This window comes from Osmerus mordax, chromosome 25 (genome assembly GCF_038355195.1).
Source record: "Osmerus mordax isolate fOsmMor3 chromosome 25, fOsmMor3.pri, whole genome shotgun sequence".
Classification (NCBI taxonomy): Eukaryota; Metazoa; Chordata; class Actinopteri; order Osmeriformes; family Osmeridae; genus Osmerus; species Osmerus mordax.
This window is the reverse complement of record NC_090074.1, coordinates 10002578-10014611: the sequence shown is the minus strand read 5'-3', so window position 1 is coordinate 10014611 and position 12034 is coordinate 10002578. Positions and strand designations below refer to the sequence as shown.

General features: G+C 52.6%; 39 non-coding genes across 39 annotated transcripts; 12 read left to right on the top strand and 27 right to left on the bottom strand.

Annotated features, from left to right (window-relative positions):
• Positions 1–330: 330 nt before the first annotated feature.
• trnaw-cca (transfer RNA tryptophan (anticodon CCA)) lies at positions 331–402 on the bottom strand. The gene has a single exon. It is a non-coding gene; the product is annotated as a tRNA-Trp (tRNA).
• A 536-nt stretch (positions 403–938) lies between these two features.
• On the top strand, positions 939–1011 carry trnak-uuu (transfer RNA lysine (anticodon UUU)). Its single transcript has one exon. It is a non-coding gene; the product is annotated as a tRNA-Lys (tRNA).
• Positions 1012–1221: 210 nt separating this feature from the next.
• trnae-uuc (transfer RNA glutamic acid (anticodon UUC)) lies at positions 1222–1293 on the bottom strand. Its single transcript has one exon. It is a non-coding gene; the product is annotated as a tRNA-Glu (tRNA).
• Positions 1294–1406: 113 nt separating this feature from the next.
• Positions 1407–1496, top strand: trnay-gua (transfer RNA tyrosine (anticodon GUA)). The gene is given in 2 exon segments: positions 1407–1443; positions 1461–1496. It is a non-coding gene; the product is annotated as a tRNA-Tyr (tRNA).
• Positions 1497–1592: 96 nt separating this feature from the next.
• trnae-cuc (transfer RNA glutamic acid (anticodon CUC)) lies at positions 1593–1664 on the bottom strand. The gene has a single exon. It is a non-coding gene; the product is annotated as a tRNA-Glu (tRNA).
• A 122-nt stretch (positions 1665–1786) lies between these two features.
• Positions 1787–1860, bottom strand: trnat-agu (transfer RNA threonine (anticodon AGU)). Its single transcript has one exon. It is a non-coding gene; the product is annotated as a tRNA-Thr (tRNA).
• An 81-nt stretch (positions 1861–1941) lies between these two features.
• Positions 1942–2015, bottom strand: trnan-guu (transfer RNA asparagine (anticodon GUU)). Its single transcript has one exon. It is a non-coding gene; the product is annotated as a tRNA-Asn (tRNA).
• A 339-nt stretch (positions 2016–2354) lies between these two features.
• trnaw-cca (transfer RNA tryptophan (anticodon CCA)) lies at positions 2355–2426 on the bottom strand. Its single transcript has one exon. It is a non-coding gene; the product is annotated as a tRNA-Trp (tRNA).
• A 536-nt stretch (positions 2427–2962) lies between these two features.
• trnak-uuu (transfer RNA lysine (anticodon UUU)) lies at positions 2963–3035 on the top strand. The gene has a single exon. It is a non-coding gene; the product is annotated as a tRNA-Lys (tRNA).
• Positions 3036–3245: 210 nt separating this feature from the next.
• On the bottom strand, positions 3246–3317 carry trnae-uuc (transfer RNA glutamic acid (anticodon UUC)). The gene has a single exon. It is a non-coding gene; the product is annotated as a tRNA-Glu (tRNA).
• Positions 3318–3430: 113 nt separating this feature from the next.
• On the top strand, positions 3431–3520 carry trnay-gua (transfer RNA tyrosine (anticodon GUA)). Its single transcript is given in 2 exon segments — positions 3431–3467; positions 3485–3520. It is a non-coding gene; the product is annotated as a tRNA-Tyr (tRNA).
• Positions 3521–3616: 96 nt separating this feature from the next.
• On the bottom strand, positions 3617–3688 carry trnae-cuc (transfer RNA glutamic acid (anticodon CUC)). Its single transcript has one exon. It is a non-coding gene; the product is annotated as a tRNA-Glu (tRNA).
• A 122-nt stretch (positions 3689–3810) lies between these two features.
• Positions 3811–3884, bottom strand: trnat-agu (transfer RNA threonine (anticodon AGU)). Its single transcript has one exon. It is a non-coding gene; the product is annotated as a tRNA-Thr (tRNA).
• Positions 3885–3965: 81 nt separating this feature from the next.
• trnan-guu (transfer RNA asparagine (anticodon GUU)) lies at positions 3966–4039 on the bottom strand. Its single transcript has one exon. It is a non-coding gene; the product is annotated as a tRNA-Asn (tRNA).
• A 339-nt stretch (positions 4040–4378) lies between these two features.
• trnaw-cca (transfer RNA tryptophan (anticodon CCA)) lies at positions 4379–4450 on the bottom strand. The gene has a single exon. It is a non-coding gene; the product is annotated as a tRNA-Trp (tRNA).
• Positions 4451–4986: 536 nt separating this feature from the next.
• Positions 4987–5059, top strand: trnak-uuu (transfer RNA lysine (anticodon UUU)). The gene has a single exon. It is a non-coding gene; the product is annotated as a tRNA-Lys (tRNA).
• Positions 5060–5454: 395 nt separating this feature from the next.
• trnay-gua (transfer RNA tyrosine (anticodon GUA)) lies at positions 5455–5544 on the top strand. The gene is given in 2 exon segments: positions 5455–5491; positions 5509–5544. It is a non-coding gene; the product is annotated as a tRNA-Tyr (tRNA).
• Positions 5545–5640: 96 nt separating this feature from the next.
• trnae-cuc (transfer RNA glutamic acid (anticodon CUC)) lies at positions 5641–5712 on the bottom strand. The gene has a single exon. It is a non-coding gene; the product is annotated as a tRNA-Glu (tRNA).
• Positions 5713–5834: 122 nt separating this feature from the next.
• Positions 5835–5908, bottom strand: trnat-agu (transfer RNA threonine (anticodon AGU)). Its single transcript has one exon. It is a non-coding gene; the product is annotated as a tRNA-Thr (tRNA).
• An 81-nt stretch (positions 5909–5989) lies between these two features.
• trnan-guu (transfer RNA asparagine (anticodon GUU)) lies at positions 5990–6063 on the bottom strand. Its single transcript has one exon. It is a non-coding gene; the product is annotated as a tRNA-Asn (tRNA).
• Positions 6064–6402: 339 nt separating this feature from the next.
• On the bottom strand, positions 6403–6474 carry trnaw-cca (transfer RNA tryptophan (anticodon CCA)). The gene has a single exon. It is a non-coding gene; the product is annotated as a tRNA-Trp (tRNA).
• Positions 6475–7010: 536 nt separating this feature from the next.
• Positions 7011–7083, top strand: trnak-uuu (transfer RNA lysine (anticodon UUU)). The gene has a single exon. It is a non-coding gene; the product is annotated as a tRNA-Lys (tRNA).
• A 210-nt stretch (positions 7084–7293) lies between these two features.
• On the bottom strand, positions 7294–7365 carry trnae-uuc (transfer RNA glutamic acid (anticodon UUC)). The gene has a single exon. It is a non-coding gene; the product is annotated as a tRNA-Glu (tRNA).
• Positions 7366–7478: 113 nt separating this feature from the next.
• trnay-gua (transfer RNA tyrosine (anticodon GUA)) lies at positions 7479–7568 on the top strand. The gene is given in 2 exon segments: positions 7479–7515; positions 7533–7568. It is a non-coding gene; the product is annotated as a tRNA-Tyr (tRNA).
• Positions 7569–7664: 96 nt separating this feature from the next.
• Positions 7665–7736, bottom strand: trnae-cuc (transfer RNA glutamic acid (anticodon CUC)). Its single transcript has one exon. It is a non-coding gene; the product is annotated as a tRNA-Glu (tRNA).
• A 122-nt stretch (positions 7737–7858) lies between these two features.
• On the bottom strand, positions 7859–7932 carry trnat-agu (transfer RNA threonine (anticodon AGU)). The gene has a single exon. It is a non-coding gene; the product is annotated as a tRNA-Thr (tRNA).
• Positions 7933–8013: 81 nt separating this feature from the next.
• trnan-guu (transfer RNA asparagine (anticodon GUU)) lies at positions 8014–8087 on the bottom strand. The gene has a single exon. It is a non-coding gene; the product is annotated as a tRNA-Asn (tRNA).
• A 339-nt stretch (positions 8088–8426) lies between these two features.
• trnaw-cca (transfer RNA tryptophan (anticodon CCA)) lies at positions 8427–8498 on the bottom strand. The gene has a single exon. It is a non-coding gene; the product is annotated as a tRNA-Trp (tRNA).
• A 536-nt stretch (positions 8499–9034) lies between these two features.
• Positions 9035–9107, top strand: trnak-uuu (transfer RNA lysine (anticodon UUU)). The gene has a single exon. It is a non-coding gene; the product is annotated as a tRNA-Lys (tRNA).
• Positions 9108–9317: 210 nt separating this feature from the next.
• On the bottom strand, positions 9318–9389 carry trnae-uuc (transfer RNA glutamic acid (anticodon UUC)). The gene has a single exon. It is a non-coding gene; the product is annotated as a tRNA-Glu (tRNA).
• A 113-nt stretch (positions 9390–9502) lies between these two features.
• trnay-gua (transfer RNA tyrosine (anticodon GUA)) lies at positions 9503–9592 on the top strand. The gene is given in 2 exon segments: positions 9503–9539; positions 9557–9592. It is a non-coding gene; the product is annotated as a tRNA-Tyr (tRNA).
• A 96-nt stretch (positions 9593–9688) lies between these two features.
• On the bottom strand, positions 9689–9760 carry trnae-cuc (transfer RNA glutamic acid (anticodon CUC)). The gene has a single exon. It is a non-coding gene; the product is annotated as a tRNA-Glu (tRNA).
• A 122-nt stretch (positions 9761–9882) lies between these two features.
• Positions 9883–9956, bottom strand: trnat-agu (transfer RNA threonine (anticodon AGU)). The gene has a single exon. It is a non-coding gene; the product is annotated as a tRNA-Thr (tRNA).
• An 81-nt stretch (positions 9957–10037) lies between these two features.
• Positions 10038–10111, bottom strand: trnan-guu (transfer RNA asparagine (anticodon GUU)). Its single transcript has one exon. It is a non-coding gene; the product is annotated as a tRNA-Asn (tRNA).
• Positions 10112–10450: 339 nt separating this feature from the next.
• trnaw-cca (transfer RNA tryptophan (anticodon CCA)) lies at positions 10451–10522 on the bottom strand. Its single transcript has one exon. It is a non-coding gene; the product is annotated as a tRNA-Trp (tRNA).
• A 536-nt stretch (positions 10523–11058) lies between these two features.
• On the top strand, positions 11059–11131 carry trnak-uuu (transfer RNA lysine (anticodon UUU)). Its single transcript has one exon. It is a non-coding gene; the product is annotated as a tRNA-Lys (tRNA).
• Positions 11132–11339: 208 nt separating this feature from the next.
• trnae-uuc (transfer RNA glutamic acid (anticodon UUC)) lies at positions 11340–11411 on the bottom strand. The gene has a single exon. It is a non-coding gene; the product is annotated as a tRNA-Glu (tRNA).
• Positions 11412–11524: 113 nt separating this feature from the next.
• On the top strand, positions 11525–11614 carry trnay-gua (transfer RNA tyrosine (anticodon GUA)). Its single transcript is given in 2 exon segments — positions 11525–11561; positions 11579–11614. It is a non-coding gene; the product is annotated as a tRNA-Tyr (tRNA).
• A 290-nt stretch (positions 11615–11904) lies between these two features.
• On the bottom strand, positions 11905–11978 carry trnat-agu (transfer RNA threonine (anticodon AGU)). The gene has a single exon. It is a non-coding gene; the product is annotated as a tRNA-Thr (tRNA).
• Positions 11979–12034: the final 56 nt, after the last annotated feature.

The window sequence follows — 12034 nt, the reverse complement described above, 5'->3', positions numbered from 1 at the left end:
ACGGGACCAGGACTCGAAAAAATGGAAGGAAACGCTGGGAGACGTGGGCCAAAACTCCCCATGATGAAGAGGAGGAGGAGCGGCCATACTAATAACTCTTCCTGTGATCTGTCAACGGGAGTTTGGGAAGCAAAGACAACGACTCTGGTGGGACTCCAACCCACAACCTTTGAATGGCTTTTCTTTGCCCTGCCTAGAAGTGGTGGCATGACTCACTTTGAGGGAAAGCAATCAGAGCTTGATTTTGCCAGTTCTGTAAAAGAGTGAGCTCTCACTGCGTCCGCAAGAAAGACGTCCTTTTCCCGATGGAGGGCCACACATAATCTCCGCTGACCCCGACGTGATTTGAACACGCAACCTTCTGATCTGGAGTCAGACGCGCTACCGTTGCGCCACGAGGCCCACGTGCATGCAAGGAGGCAACATTCTGACGTGGACTCTGATGTGCAAACGCTGTGCCGCAAAGTGCGCTCAGAGTACCAACTATGGCGTGAACGCCATCAGGATTGACGTTCCAATGGACGTCGCCAAGCTTCTCCTGGGATTCAACGAGATTAGTGCCTGTGCAACACTAGCTGAACGATTCCACAGAACAAGTCCCCAAAAACCCAATTCTAATTGCAACCTGACTGAGATCACGCAGACTCAGTCTCGTGACCCCTGCAGCTGTTCATTGAAACCAATCTCATAACAAGTTCAAAATCTAACTCCTTCATACGATCCATATTGTCCTTACTTGAACAAATCCATTGTCAAAGGTATTTGGACGGGTGCGTGTTCACTAATGCTGACGACTGGCGAAGTATTTCCATTCTTCAACGAGCAAACCCCGCTACACTTGCCAGGGATTCGCCATACGATCCTTAAGGGTTCGTGTGGGCGAGGAGATTTACATGCGCAAGTTCCACGAAACACCCTGTGTTTTCCGTCCTTCCAGAGCCCGGATAGCTCAGTCGGCAGAGCATCAGACTTTTAATCTGAGGGTCCAGGGTTCAAGTCCCTGTTCGGGCGGCGTGCGTTCAAACCCTGTCGGAGCGGTCCACCTTTGACTCTCTCTCATGTACCTCACTTTGAGGAAGCTTTTAATCTTGAGGGTCCAGCTTTCGAGTCCCTGCGTGAGCTGTGTGTTCAAACTACACAGCGTGACTTGGTGGCACGCCTTACTTTGAGACAAAGGACGCAAAAAGCCAGCTGTCACCAAGCTTTCGGCTGAACCTAAAGTTCCCTGACCGGGAATCGAACCCGGGCCGCGGCGGTGAAAGCGCCGAATCCTAGCCACTAGACCACCAGGGAGAGGCTCGAACGACCGTTGCGTCAGCAAAGGCTTTCTTCTTTCGTATCTCAACTGGAGAGAGAATGGGGGATCGCATGCCTTCCTCGCCAGAAAAAACCCCTCTCTCGTTCACCCTTCGATAGCTCAGTTGGTAGAGCGGAGGACTGTAGGTCAAACGCGGTTAGAAATCCTTAGGTCGCTGGTTCAAATCCGGCTCGAAGGAGGGATGTTTTGGGGTCAAATATTGCCTATCCGACAGCAAGGCTACTCTACCGGCAGGGAAACCCGCCCCCATTTTAAAAGAGGTCTCAAAACAGGTTTCCCTGACCGGGAATCGAACCCGGGCCGCGGCGGTGAGAGCGCCGAATCCTAGCCACTAGACCACCAGGGAGAGCTCTGCTTCCTCGGGCTCACTCTGCTCGCTCACTGTCAAAGATGAGGGCCAAGTTGCAAGGCTAAGCTTTCAAATGAACCTACCACCAGGGAGCGCTTGGCTTCCTCTTGCGCCAGAAAAGGCACCGCTGAGATTTGAACTCAGGATCTCCTGTTTACTAGACAGGCGCTTTGACCAACTAAGCCACGGCGCCTTGCTTGGCGCTCCACGACGGGCTCAGGCTGCTGTTTTCTCTTCGGGTAGGTGCTTTAAGGTTTTCAAACAAGAAAACACTCGTCCCTGGGTGGGCTCGAACCACCATCCTTTCGGTTAACAGCCGAACGCGCTAACCAATTGCGCCACAGAGACCCTGTCTCCACGGGACCAGGACTCGAAAAAATGGAAGGAAACACTGGGAGACGTGGGCCAAAACTCCCCATGATGAAGAGGAGGAGGAGCGGCCATACTAATAACTCTTCCTGTGATCTGTCAACGGGAGTTTGGGAAGCAAAGACAACGACTCTGGTGGGACTCCAACCCACAACCTTTGAATGGCTTTTCTTTGCCCTGCCTAGAAGTGGTGGCATGACTCACTTTGAGGGAAAGCAATCAGAGCTTGATTTTGCCAGTTCTGTAAAAGAGTGAGCTCTCACTGCGTCCGCAAGAAAGACGTCCTTTTCCCGATGGAGGGCCACACATAATCTCCGCTGACCCCGACGTGATTTGAACACGCAACCTTCTGATCTGGAGTCAGACGCGCTACCGTTGCGCCACGAGGCCCACGTGCATGCAAGGAGGCAACATTCTGACGTGGACTCTGATGTGCAAACGCTGTGCCGCAAAGTGCGCTCAGAGTACCAACTATGGCGTGAACGCCATCAGGATTGACGTTCCAATGGACGTCGCCAAGCTTCTCCTGGGATTCAACGAGATTAGTGCCTGTGCAACACTAGCTGAACGATTCCACAGAACAAGTCCCCAAAAACCCAATTCTAATTGCAACCTGACTGAGATCACGCAGACTCAGTCTCGTGACCCCTGCAGCTGTTCATTGAAACCAATCTCATAACAAGTTCAAAATCTAACTCCTTCATACGATCCATATTGTCCTTACTTGAACAAATCCATTGTCAAAGGTATTTGGACGGGTGCGTGTTCACTAATGCTGACGACTGGCGAAGTATTTCCATTCTTCAACGAGCAAACCCCGCTACACTTGCCAGGGATTCGCCATACGATCCTTAAGGGTTCGTGTGGGCGAGGAGATTTACATGCGCAAGTTCCACGAAACACCCTGTGTTTTCCGTCCTTCCAGAGCCCGGATAGCTCAGTCGGCAGAGCATCAGACTTTTAATCTGAGGGTCCAGGGTTCAAGTCCCTGTTCGGGCGGCGTGCGTTCAAACCCTGTCGGAGCGGTCCACCTTTGACTCTCTCTCATGTACCTCACTTTGAGGAAGCTTTTAATCTTGAGGGTCCAGCTTTCGAGTCCCTGCGTGAGCTGTGTGTTCAAACTACACAGCGTGACTTGGTGGCACGCCTTACTTTGAGACAAAGGACGCAAAAAGCCAGCTGTCACCAAGCTTTCGGCTGAACCTAAAGTTCCCTGACCGGGAATCGAACCCGGGCCGCGGCGGTGAAAGCGCCGAATCCTAGCCACTAGACCACCAGGGAGAGGCTTGAAAGACCGTTGCGTCAGCAAAGGCTTTCTTCTTTCGTATCTCAACTGGAGAGAGAATGGGGGATCGCATGCCTTCCTCGCCAGAAAAAACCCCTCTTTCGTTCACCCTTCGATAGCTCAGTTGGTAGAGCGGAGGACTGTAGGTCAAACGCGGTTAGAAATCCTTAGGTCGCTGGTTCAAATCCGGCTCGAAGGAGGGATGTTTTGGGGTCAAATATTGCCTATCCGACAGCAAGGCTACTCTACCGGCAGGGAAACCCGCCCCCATTTTAAAAGAGGTCTCAAAACAGGTTTCCCTGACCGGGAATCGAACCCGGGCCGCGGCGGTGAGAGCGCCGAATCCTAGCCACTAGACCACCAGGGAGAGCTCTGCTTCCTCGGGCTCACTCTGCTCGCTCACTGTCAAAGATGAGGGCCAAGTTGCAAGGCTAAGCTTTCAAATGAACCTACCACCAGGGAGCGCTTGGCTTCCTCTTGCGCCAGAAAAGGCACCGCTGAGATTTGAACTCAGGATCTCCTGTTTACTAGACAGGCGCTTTGACCAACTAAGCCACGGCGCCTTGCTTGGCGCTCCACGACGGGCTCAGGCTGCTGTTTTCTCTTCGGGTAGGTGCTTTAAGGTTTTCAAACAAGAAAACACTCGTCCCTGGGTGGGCTCGAACCACCATCCTTTCGGTTAACAGCCGAACGCGCTAACCAATTGCGCCACAGAGACCCTGTCTCCACGGGACCAGGACTCGAAAAAATGGAAGGAAACGCTGGGAGACGTGGGCCAAAACTCCCCATGATGAAGAGGAGGAGGAGCGGCCATACTAATAACTCTTCCTGTGATCTGTCAACGGGAGTTTGGGAAGCAAAGACAACGACTCTGGTGGGACTCCAACCCACAACCTTTGAATGGCTTTTCTTTGCCCTGCCTAGAAGTGGTGGCATGACTCACTTTGAGGGAAAGCAATCAGAGCTTGATTTTGCCAGTTCTGTAAAAGAGTGAGCTCTCACTGCGTCCGCAAGAAAGACGTCCTTTTCCCGATGGAGGGCCACACATAATCTCCGCTGACCCCGACGTGATTTGAACACGCAACCTTCTGATCTGGAGTCAGACGCGCTACCGTTGCGCCACGAGGCCCACGTGCATGCAAGGAGGCAACATTCTGACGTGGACTCTGATGTGCAAACGCTGTGCCGCAAAGTGCGCTCAGAGTACCAACTATGGCGTGAACGCCATCAGGATTGACGTTCCAATGGACGTCGCCAAGCTTCTCCTGGGATTCAACGAGATTAGTGCCTGTGCAACACTAGCTGAACGATTCCACAGAACAAGTCCCCAAAAACCCAATTCTAATTGCAACCTGACTGAGATCACGCAGACTCAGTCTCGTGACCCCTGCAGCTGTTCATTGAAACCAATCTCATAACAAGTTCAAAATCTAACTCCTTCATACGATCCATATTGTCCTTACTTGAACAAATCCATTGTCAAAGGTATTTGGACGGGTGCGTGTTCACTAATGCTGACGACTGGCGAAGTATTTCCATTCTTCAACGAGCAAACCCCGCTACACTTGCCAGGGATTCGCCATACGATCCTTAAGGGTTCGTGTGGGCGAGGAGATTTACATGCGCAAGTTCCACGAAACACCCTGTGTTTTCCGTCCTTCCAGAGCCCGGATAGCTCAGTCGGCAGAGCATCAGACTTTTAATCTGAGGGTCCAGGGTTCAAGTCCCTGTTCGGGCGGCGTGCGTTCAAACCCTGTCGGAGCGGTCCACCTTTGACTCTCTCTCATGTACCTCACTTTGAGGAAGCTTTTAATCTTGAGGGTCCAGCTTTCGAGTCCCTGCGTGAGCTGTGTGTTCAAACTACACAGCGTGACTTGGTGGCACGCCTTACTTTGAGACAAAGGACGCAAAAAGCCAGCTGTCACCAAGCTTTCGGCTGAACCTAAAGTTCCCTGACCTGGAATCGAACCCGGGCCGCGGCGGTGAAAGCGCCGAATCCTAGCCACTAGACCACCAGGGAGAGGCTTGAAAGACCGTTGCGTCAGCAAAGGCTTTCTTCTTTCGTATCTCAACTGGAGAGAGAATGGGGGATCGCATGCCTTCCTCGCCAGAAAAAAACCCTCTTTCGTTCACCCTTCGATAGCTCAGTTGGTAGAGCGGAGGACTGTAGGTCAAACGCGGTTAGAAATCCTTAGGTCGCTGGTTCAAATCCGGCTCGAAGGAGGGATGTTTTGGGGTCAAATATTGCCTATCCGACAGCAAGGCTACTCTACCGGCAGGGAAACCCGCCCCCATTTTAAAAGAGGTCTCAAAACAGGTTTCCCTGACCGGGAATCGAACCCGGGCCGCGGCGGTGAGAGCGCCGAATCCTAGCCACTAGACCACCAGGGAGAGCTCTGCTTCCTCGGGCTCACTCTGCTCGCTCACTGTCAAAGATGAGGGCCAAGTTGCAAGGCTAAGCTTTCAAATGAACCTACCACCAGGGAGCGCTTGGCTTCCTCTTGCGCCAGAAAAGGCACCGCTGAGATTTGAACTCAGGATCTCCTGTTTACTAGACAGGCGCTTTGACCAACTAAGCCACGGCGCCTTGCTTGGCGCTCCACGACGGGCTCAGGCTGCTGTTTTCTCTTCGGGTAGGTGCTTTAAGGTTTTCAAACAAGAAAACACTCGTCCCTGGGTGGGCTCGAACCACCATCCTTTCGGTTAACAGCCGAACGCGCTAACCAATTGCGCCACAGAGACCCTGTCTCCACGGGACCAGGACTCGAAAAAATGGAAGGAAACGCTGGGAGACGTGGGCCAAAACTCCCCATGATGAAGAGGAGGAGGAGCGGCCATACTAATAACTCTTCCTGTGATCTGTCAACGGGAGTTTGGGAAGCAAAGACAACGACTCTGGTGGGACTCCAACCCACAACCTTTGAATGGCTTTTCTTTGCCCTGCCTAGAAGTGGTGGCATGACTCACTTTGAGGGAAAGCAATCAGAGCTTGATTTTGCCAGTTCTGTAAAAGAGTGAGCTCTCACTGCGTCCGCAAGAAAGACGTCCTTTTCCCGATGGAGGGCCACACATAATCTCCGCTGACCCCGACGTGATTTGAACACGCAACCTTCTGATCTGGAGTCAGACGCGCTACCGTTGCGCCACGAGGCCCACGTGCATGCAAGGAGGCAACATTCTGACGTGGACTCTGATGTGCAAACGCTGTGCCGCAAAGTGCGCTCAGAGTACCAACTATGGCGTGAACGCCATCAGGATTGACGTTCCAATGGACGTCGCCAAGCTTCTCCTGGGATTCAACGAGATTAGTGCCTGTGCAACACTAGCTGAACGATTCCACAGAACAAGTCCCCAAAAACCCAATTCTAATTGCAACCTGACTGAGATCACGCAGACTCAGTCTCGTGACCCCTGCAGCTGTTCATTGAAACCAATCTCATAACAAGTTCAAAATCTAACTCCTTCATACGATCCATATTGTCCTTACTTGAACAAATCCATTGTCAAAGGTATTTGGACGGGTGCGTGTTCACTAATGCTGACGACTGGCGAAGTATTTCCATTCTTCAACGAGCAAACCCCGCTACACTTGCCAGGGATTCGCCATACGATCCTTAAGGGTTCGTGTGGGCGAGGAGATTTACATGCGCAAGTTCCACGAAACACCCTGTGTTTTCCGTCCTTCCAGAGCCCGGATAGCTCAGTCGGCAGAGCATCAGACTTTTAATCTGAGGGTCCAGGGTTCAAGTCCCTGTTCGGGCGGCGTGCGTTCAAACCCTGTCGGAGCGGTCCACCTTTGACTCTCTCTCATGTACCTCACTTTGAGGAAGCTTTTAATCTTGAGGGTCCAGCTTTCGAGTCCCTGCGTGAGCTGTGTGTTCAAACTACACAGCGTGACTTGGTGGCACGCCTTACTTTGAGACCAAGGACGCAAAAAGCCAGCTGTCACCAAGCTTTCGGCTGAACCTAAAGTTCCCTGACCGGGAATCGAACCCGGGCCGCGGCGGTGAAAGCGCCGAATCCTAGCCACTAGACCACCAGGGAGAGGCTTGAAAGACCGTTGCGTCAGCAAAGGCTTTCTTCTTTCGTATCTCAACTGGAGAGAGAATGGGGGATCGCATGCCTTCCTCGCCAGAAAAAACCCCTCTTTCGTTCACCCTTCGATAGCTCAGTTGGTAGAGCGGAGGACTGTAGGTCAAACGCGGTTAGAAATCCTTAGGTCGCTGGTTCAAATCCGGCTCGAAGGAGGGATGTTTTGGGGTCAAATATTGCCTATCCGACAGCAAGGCTACTCTACCGGCAGGGAAACCCGCCCCCATTTTAAAAGAGGTCTCAAAACAGGTTTCCCTGACCGGGAATCGAACCCGGGCCGCGGCGGTGAGAGCGCCGAATCCTAGCCACTAGACCACCAGGGAGAGCTCTGCTTCCTCGGGCTCACTCTGCTCGCTCACTGTCAAAGATGAGGGCCAAGTTGCAAGGCTAAGCTTTCAAATGAACCTACCACCAGGGAGCGCTTGGCTTCCTCTTGCGCCAGAAAAGGCACCGCTGAGATTTGAACTCAGGATCTCCTGTTTACTAGACAGGCGCTTTGACCAACTAAGCCACGGCGCCTTGCTTGGCGCTCCACGACGGGCTCAGGCTGCTGTTTTCTCTTCGGGTAGGTGCTTTAAGGTTTTCAAACAAGAAAACACTCGTCCCTGGGTGGGCTCGAACCACCATCCTTTCGGTTAACAGCCGAACGCGCTAACCAATTGCGCCACAGAGACCCTGTCTCCACGGGACCAGGACTCGAAAAAATGGAAGGAAACGCTGGGAGACGTGGGCCAAAACTCCCCATGATGAAGAGGAGGAGGAGCGGCCATACTAATAACTCTTCCTGTGATCTGTCAACGGGAGTTTGGGAAGCAAAGACAACGACTCTGGTGGGACTCCAACCCACAACCTTTGAATGGCTTTTCTTTGCCCTGCCTAGAAGTGGTGGCATGACTCACTTTGAGGGAAAGCAATCAGAGCTTGATTTTGCCAGTTCTGTAAAAGAGTGAGCTCTCACTGCGTCCGCAAGAAAGACGTCCTTTTCCCGATGGAGGGCCACACATAATCTCCGCTGACCCCGACGTGATTTGAACACGCAACCTTCTGATCTGGAGTCAGACGCGCTACCGTTGCGCCACGAGGCCCACGTGCATGCAAGGAGGCAACATTCTGACGTGGACTCTGATGTGCAAACGCTGTGCCGCAAAGTGCGCTCAGAGTACCAACTATGGCGTGAACGCCATCAGGATTGACGTTCCAATGGACGTCGCCAAGCTTCTCCTGGGATTCAACGAGATTAGTGCCTGTGCAACACTAGCTGAACGATTCCACAGAACAAGTCCCCAAAAACCCAATTCTAATTGCAACCTGACTGAGATCACGCAGACTCAGTCTCGTGACCCCTGCAGCTGTTCATTGAAACCAATCTCATAACAAGTTCAAAATCTAACTCCTTCATACGATCCATATTGTCCTTACTTGAACAAATCCATTGTCAAAGGTATTTGGACGGGTGCGTGTTCACTAATGCTGACGACTGGCGAAGTATTTCCATTCTTCAACGAGCAAACCCCGCTACACTTGCCAGGGATTCGCCATACGATCCTTAAGGGTTCGTGTGGGCGAGGAGATTTACATGCGCAAGTTCCACGAAACACCCTGTGTTTTCCGTCCTTCCAGAGCCCGGATAGCTCAGTCGGCAGAGCATCAGACTTTTAATCTGAGGGTCCAGGGTTCAAGTCCCTGTTCGGGCGGCGTGCGTTCAAACCCTGTCGGAGCGGTCCACCTTTGACTCTCTCTCATGTACCTCACTTTGAGGAAGCTTTTAATCTTGAGGGTCCAGCTTTCGAGTCCCTGCGTGAGCTGTGTGTTCAAACTACACAGCGTGACTTGGTGGCACGCCTTACTTTGAGACAAAGGACGCAAAAAGCCAGCTGTCACCAAGCTTTCGGCTGAACCTAAAGTTCCCTGACCGGGAATCGAACCCGGGCCGCGGCGGTGAAAGCGCCGAATCCTAGCCACTAGACCACCAGGGAGAGGCTCGAAAGACCGTCGCGTCAGCAAAGGCTTTCTTCTTTCGTATCTCAACTGGAGAGAGAATGGGGGATCGCATGCCTTCCTCGCCAGAAAAAACCCCTCTCTCGTTCACCCTTCGATAGCTCAGTTGGTAGAGCGGAGGACTGTAGGTCAAACGCGGTTAGAAATCCTTAGGTCGCTGGTTCAAATCCGGCTCGAAGGAGGGATGTTTTGGGGTCAAATATTGCCTATCCGACAGCAAGGCTACTCTACCGGCAGGGAAACCCGCCCCCATTTTAAAAGAGGTCTCAAAACAGGTTTCCCTGACCGGGAATCGAACCCGGGCCGCGGCGGTGAGAGCGCCGAATCCTAGCCACTAGACCACCAGGGAGAGCTCTGCTTCCTCGGGCTCACTCTGCTCGCTCACTGTCAAAGATGAGGGCCAAGTTGCAAGGCTAAGCTTTCAAATGAACCTACCACCAGGGAGCGCTTGGCTTCCTCTTGCGCCAGAAAAGGCACCGCTGAGATTTGAACTCAGGATCTCCTGTTTACTAGACAGGCGCTTTGACCAACTAAGCCACGGCGCCTTGCTTGGCGCTCCACGACGGGCTCAGGCTGCTGTTTTCTCTTCGGGTAGGTGCTTTAAGGTTTTCAAACAAGAAAACACTCGTCCCTGGGTGGGCTCGAACCACCATCCTTTCGGTTAACAGCCGAACGCGCTAACCAATTGCGCCACAGAGACCCTGTCTCCACGGGACCAGGACTCGAAAAAATGGAAGGAAACGCTGGGAGACGTGGGCCAAAACTCCCCATGATGAAGAGGAGGAGGAGCGGCCATACTAATAACTCTTCCTGTGATCTGTCAACGGGAGTTTGGGAAGCAAAGACAACGACTCTGGTGGGACTCCAACCCACAACCTTTGAATGGCTTTTCTTTGCCCTGCCTAGAAGTGGTGGCATGACTCACTTTGAGGGAAAGCAATCAGAGCTTGATTTTGCCAGTTCTGTAAAAGAGTGAGCTCTCACTGCGTCCGCAAGAAAGACGTCCTTTTCCCGATGGAGGGCCACACATAATCTCCGCTGACCCCGACGTGATTTGAACACGCAACCTTCTGATCTGGAGTCAGACGCGCTACCGTTGCGCCACGAGGCCCACGTGCATGCAAGGAGGCAACATTCTGACGTGGACTCTGATGTGCAAACGCTGTGCCGCAAAGTGCGCTCAGAGTACCAACTATGGCGTGAACGCCATCAGGATTGACGTTCCAATGGACGTCGCCAAGCTTCTCCTGGGATTCAACGAGATTAGTGCCTGTGCAACACTAGCTGAACGATTCCACAGAACAAGTCCCCAAAAACCCAATTCTAATTGCAACCTGACTGAGATCACGCAGACTCAGTCTCGTGACCCCTGCAGCTGTTCATTGAAACCAATCTCATAACAAGTTCAAAATCTAACTCCTTCATACGATCCATATTGTCCTTACTTGAACAAATCCATTGTCAAAGGTATTTGGACGGGTGCGTGTTCACTAATGCTGACGACTGGCGAAGTATTTCCATTCTTCAACGAGCAAACCCCGCTACACTTGCCAGGGATTCGCCATACGATCCTTAAGGGTTCGTGTGGGCGAGGAGATTTACATGCGCAAGTTCCACGAAACACCCTGTGTTTTCCGTCCTTCCAGAGCCCGGATAGCTCAGTCGGCAGAGCATCAGACTTTTAATCTGAGGGTCCAGGGTTCAAGTCCCTGTTCGGGCGGCGTGCGTTCAAACCCTGTCGGAGCGGTCCACCTTTGACTCTCTCACTTTGAGGAAGCAATGGAAGCTTTTAATCTTGAGGGTCCAGCTTTCGAGTCCCTGCGTGAGCTGTGTGTTCAAACTACACAGCGTGACTTGGTGGCACGCCTTACTTTGAGACAAAGGACGCAAAAAGCCAGCTGTCACCAAGCTTTCGGCTGAACCTAAAGTTCCCTGACCGGGAATCGAACCCGGGCCGCGGCGGTGAAAGCGCCGAATCCTAGCCACTAGACCACCAGGGAGAGGCTTGAAAGACCGTTGTGTCAGCAAAGGCTTTCTTCTTTCGTATCTCAACTGGAGAGAGAATGGGGGATCGCATGCCTTCCTCGCCAGAAAAAACCCCTCTCTCGTTCACCCTTCGATAGCTCAGTTGGTAGAGCGGAGGACTGTAGGTCAAACGCGGTTAGAAATCCTTAGGTCGCTGGTTCAAATCCGGCTCGAAGGAGGGATGTTTTGGGGTCAAATATTGCCTATCCGACAGCAAGGCTACTCTACCGGCAGGGAAACCCGCCCCCATTTTAAAAGAGGTCTCAAAACAGGTTTCCCTGACCGGGAATCGAACCCGGGCCGCGGCGGTGAGAGCGCCGAATCCTAGCCACTAGACCACCATGGAGAGCTCTGCTTCCTCGGGCTCACTCTGCTCGCTCACTGTCAAAGATGAGGGCCAAGTTGCAAGGCTAAGCTTTCAAATGAACCTACCACCAGGGAGCGCTTGGCTTCCTCTTGCGCCAGAAAAGGCACCGCTGAGATTTGAACTCAGGATCTCCTGTTTACTAGACAGGCGCTTTGACCAACTAAGCCACGGCGCCTTGCTTGGCGCTCCACGACGGGCTCAGGCTGCTGTTTTCTCTTCGGGTAGGTGCTT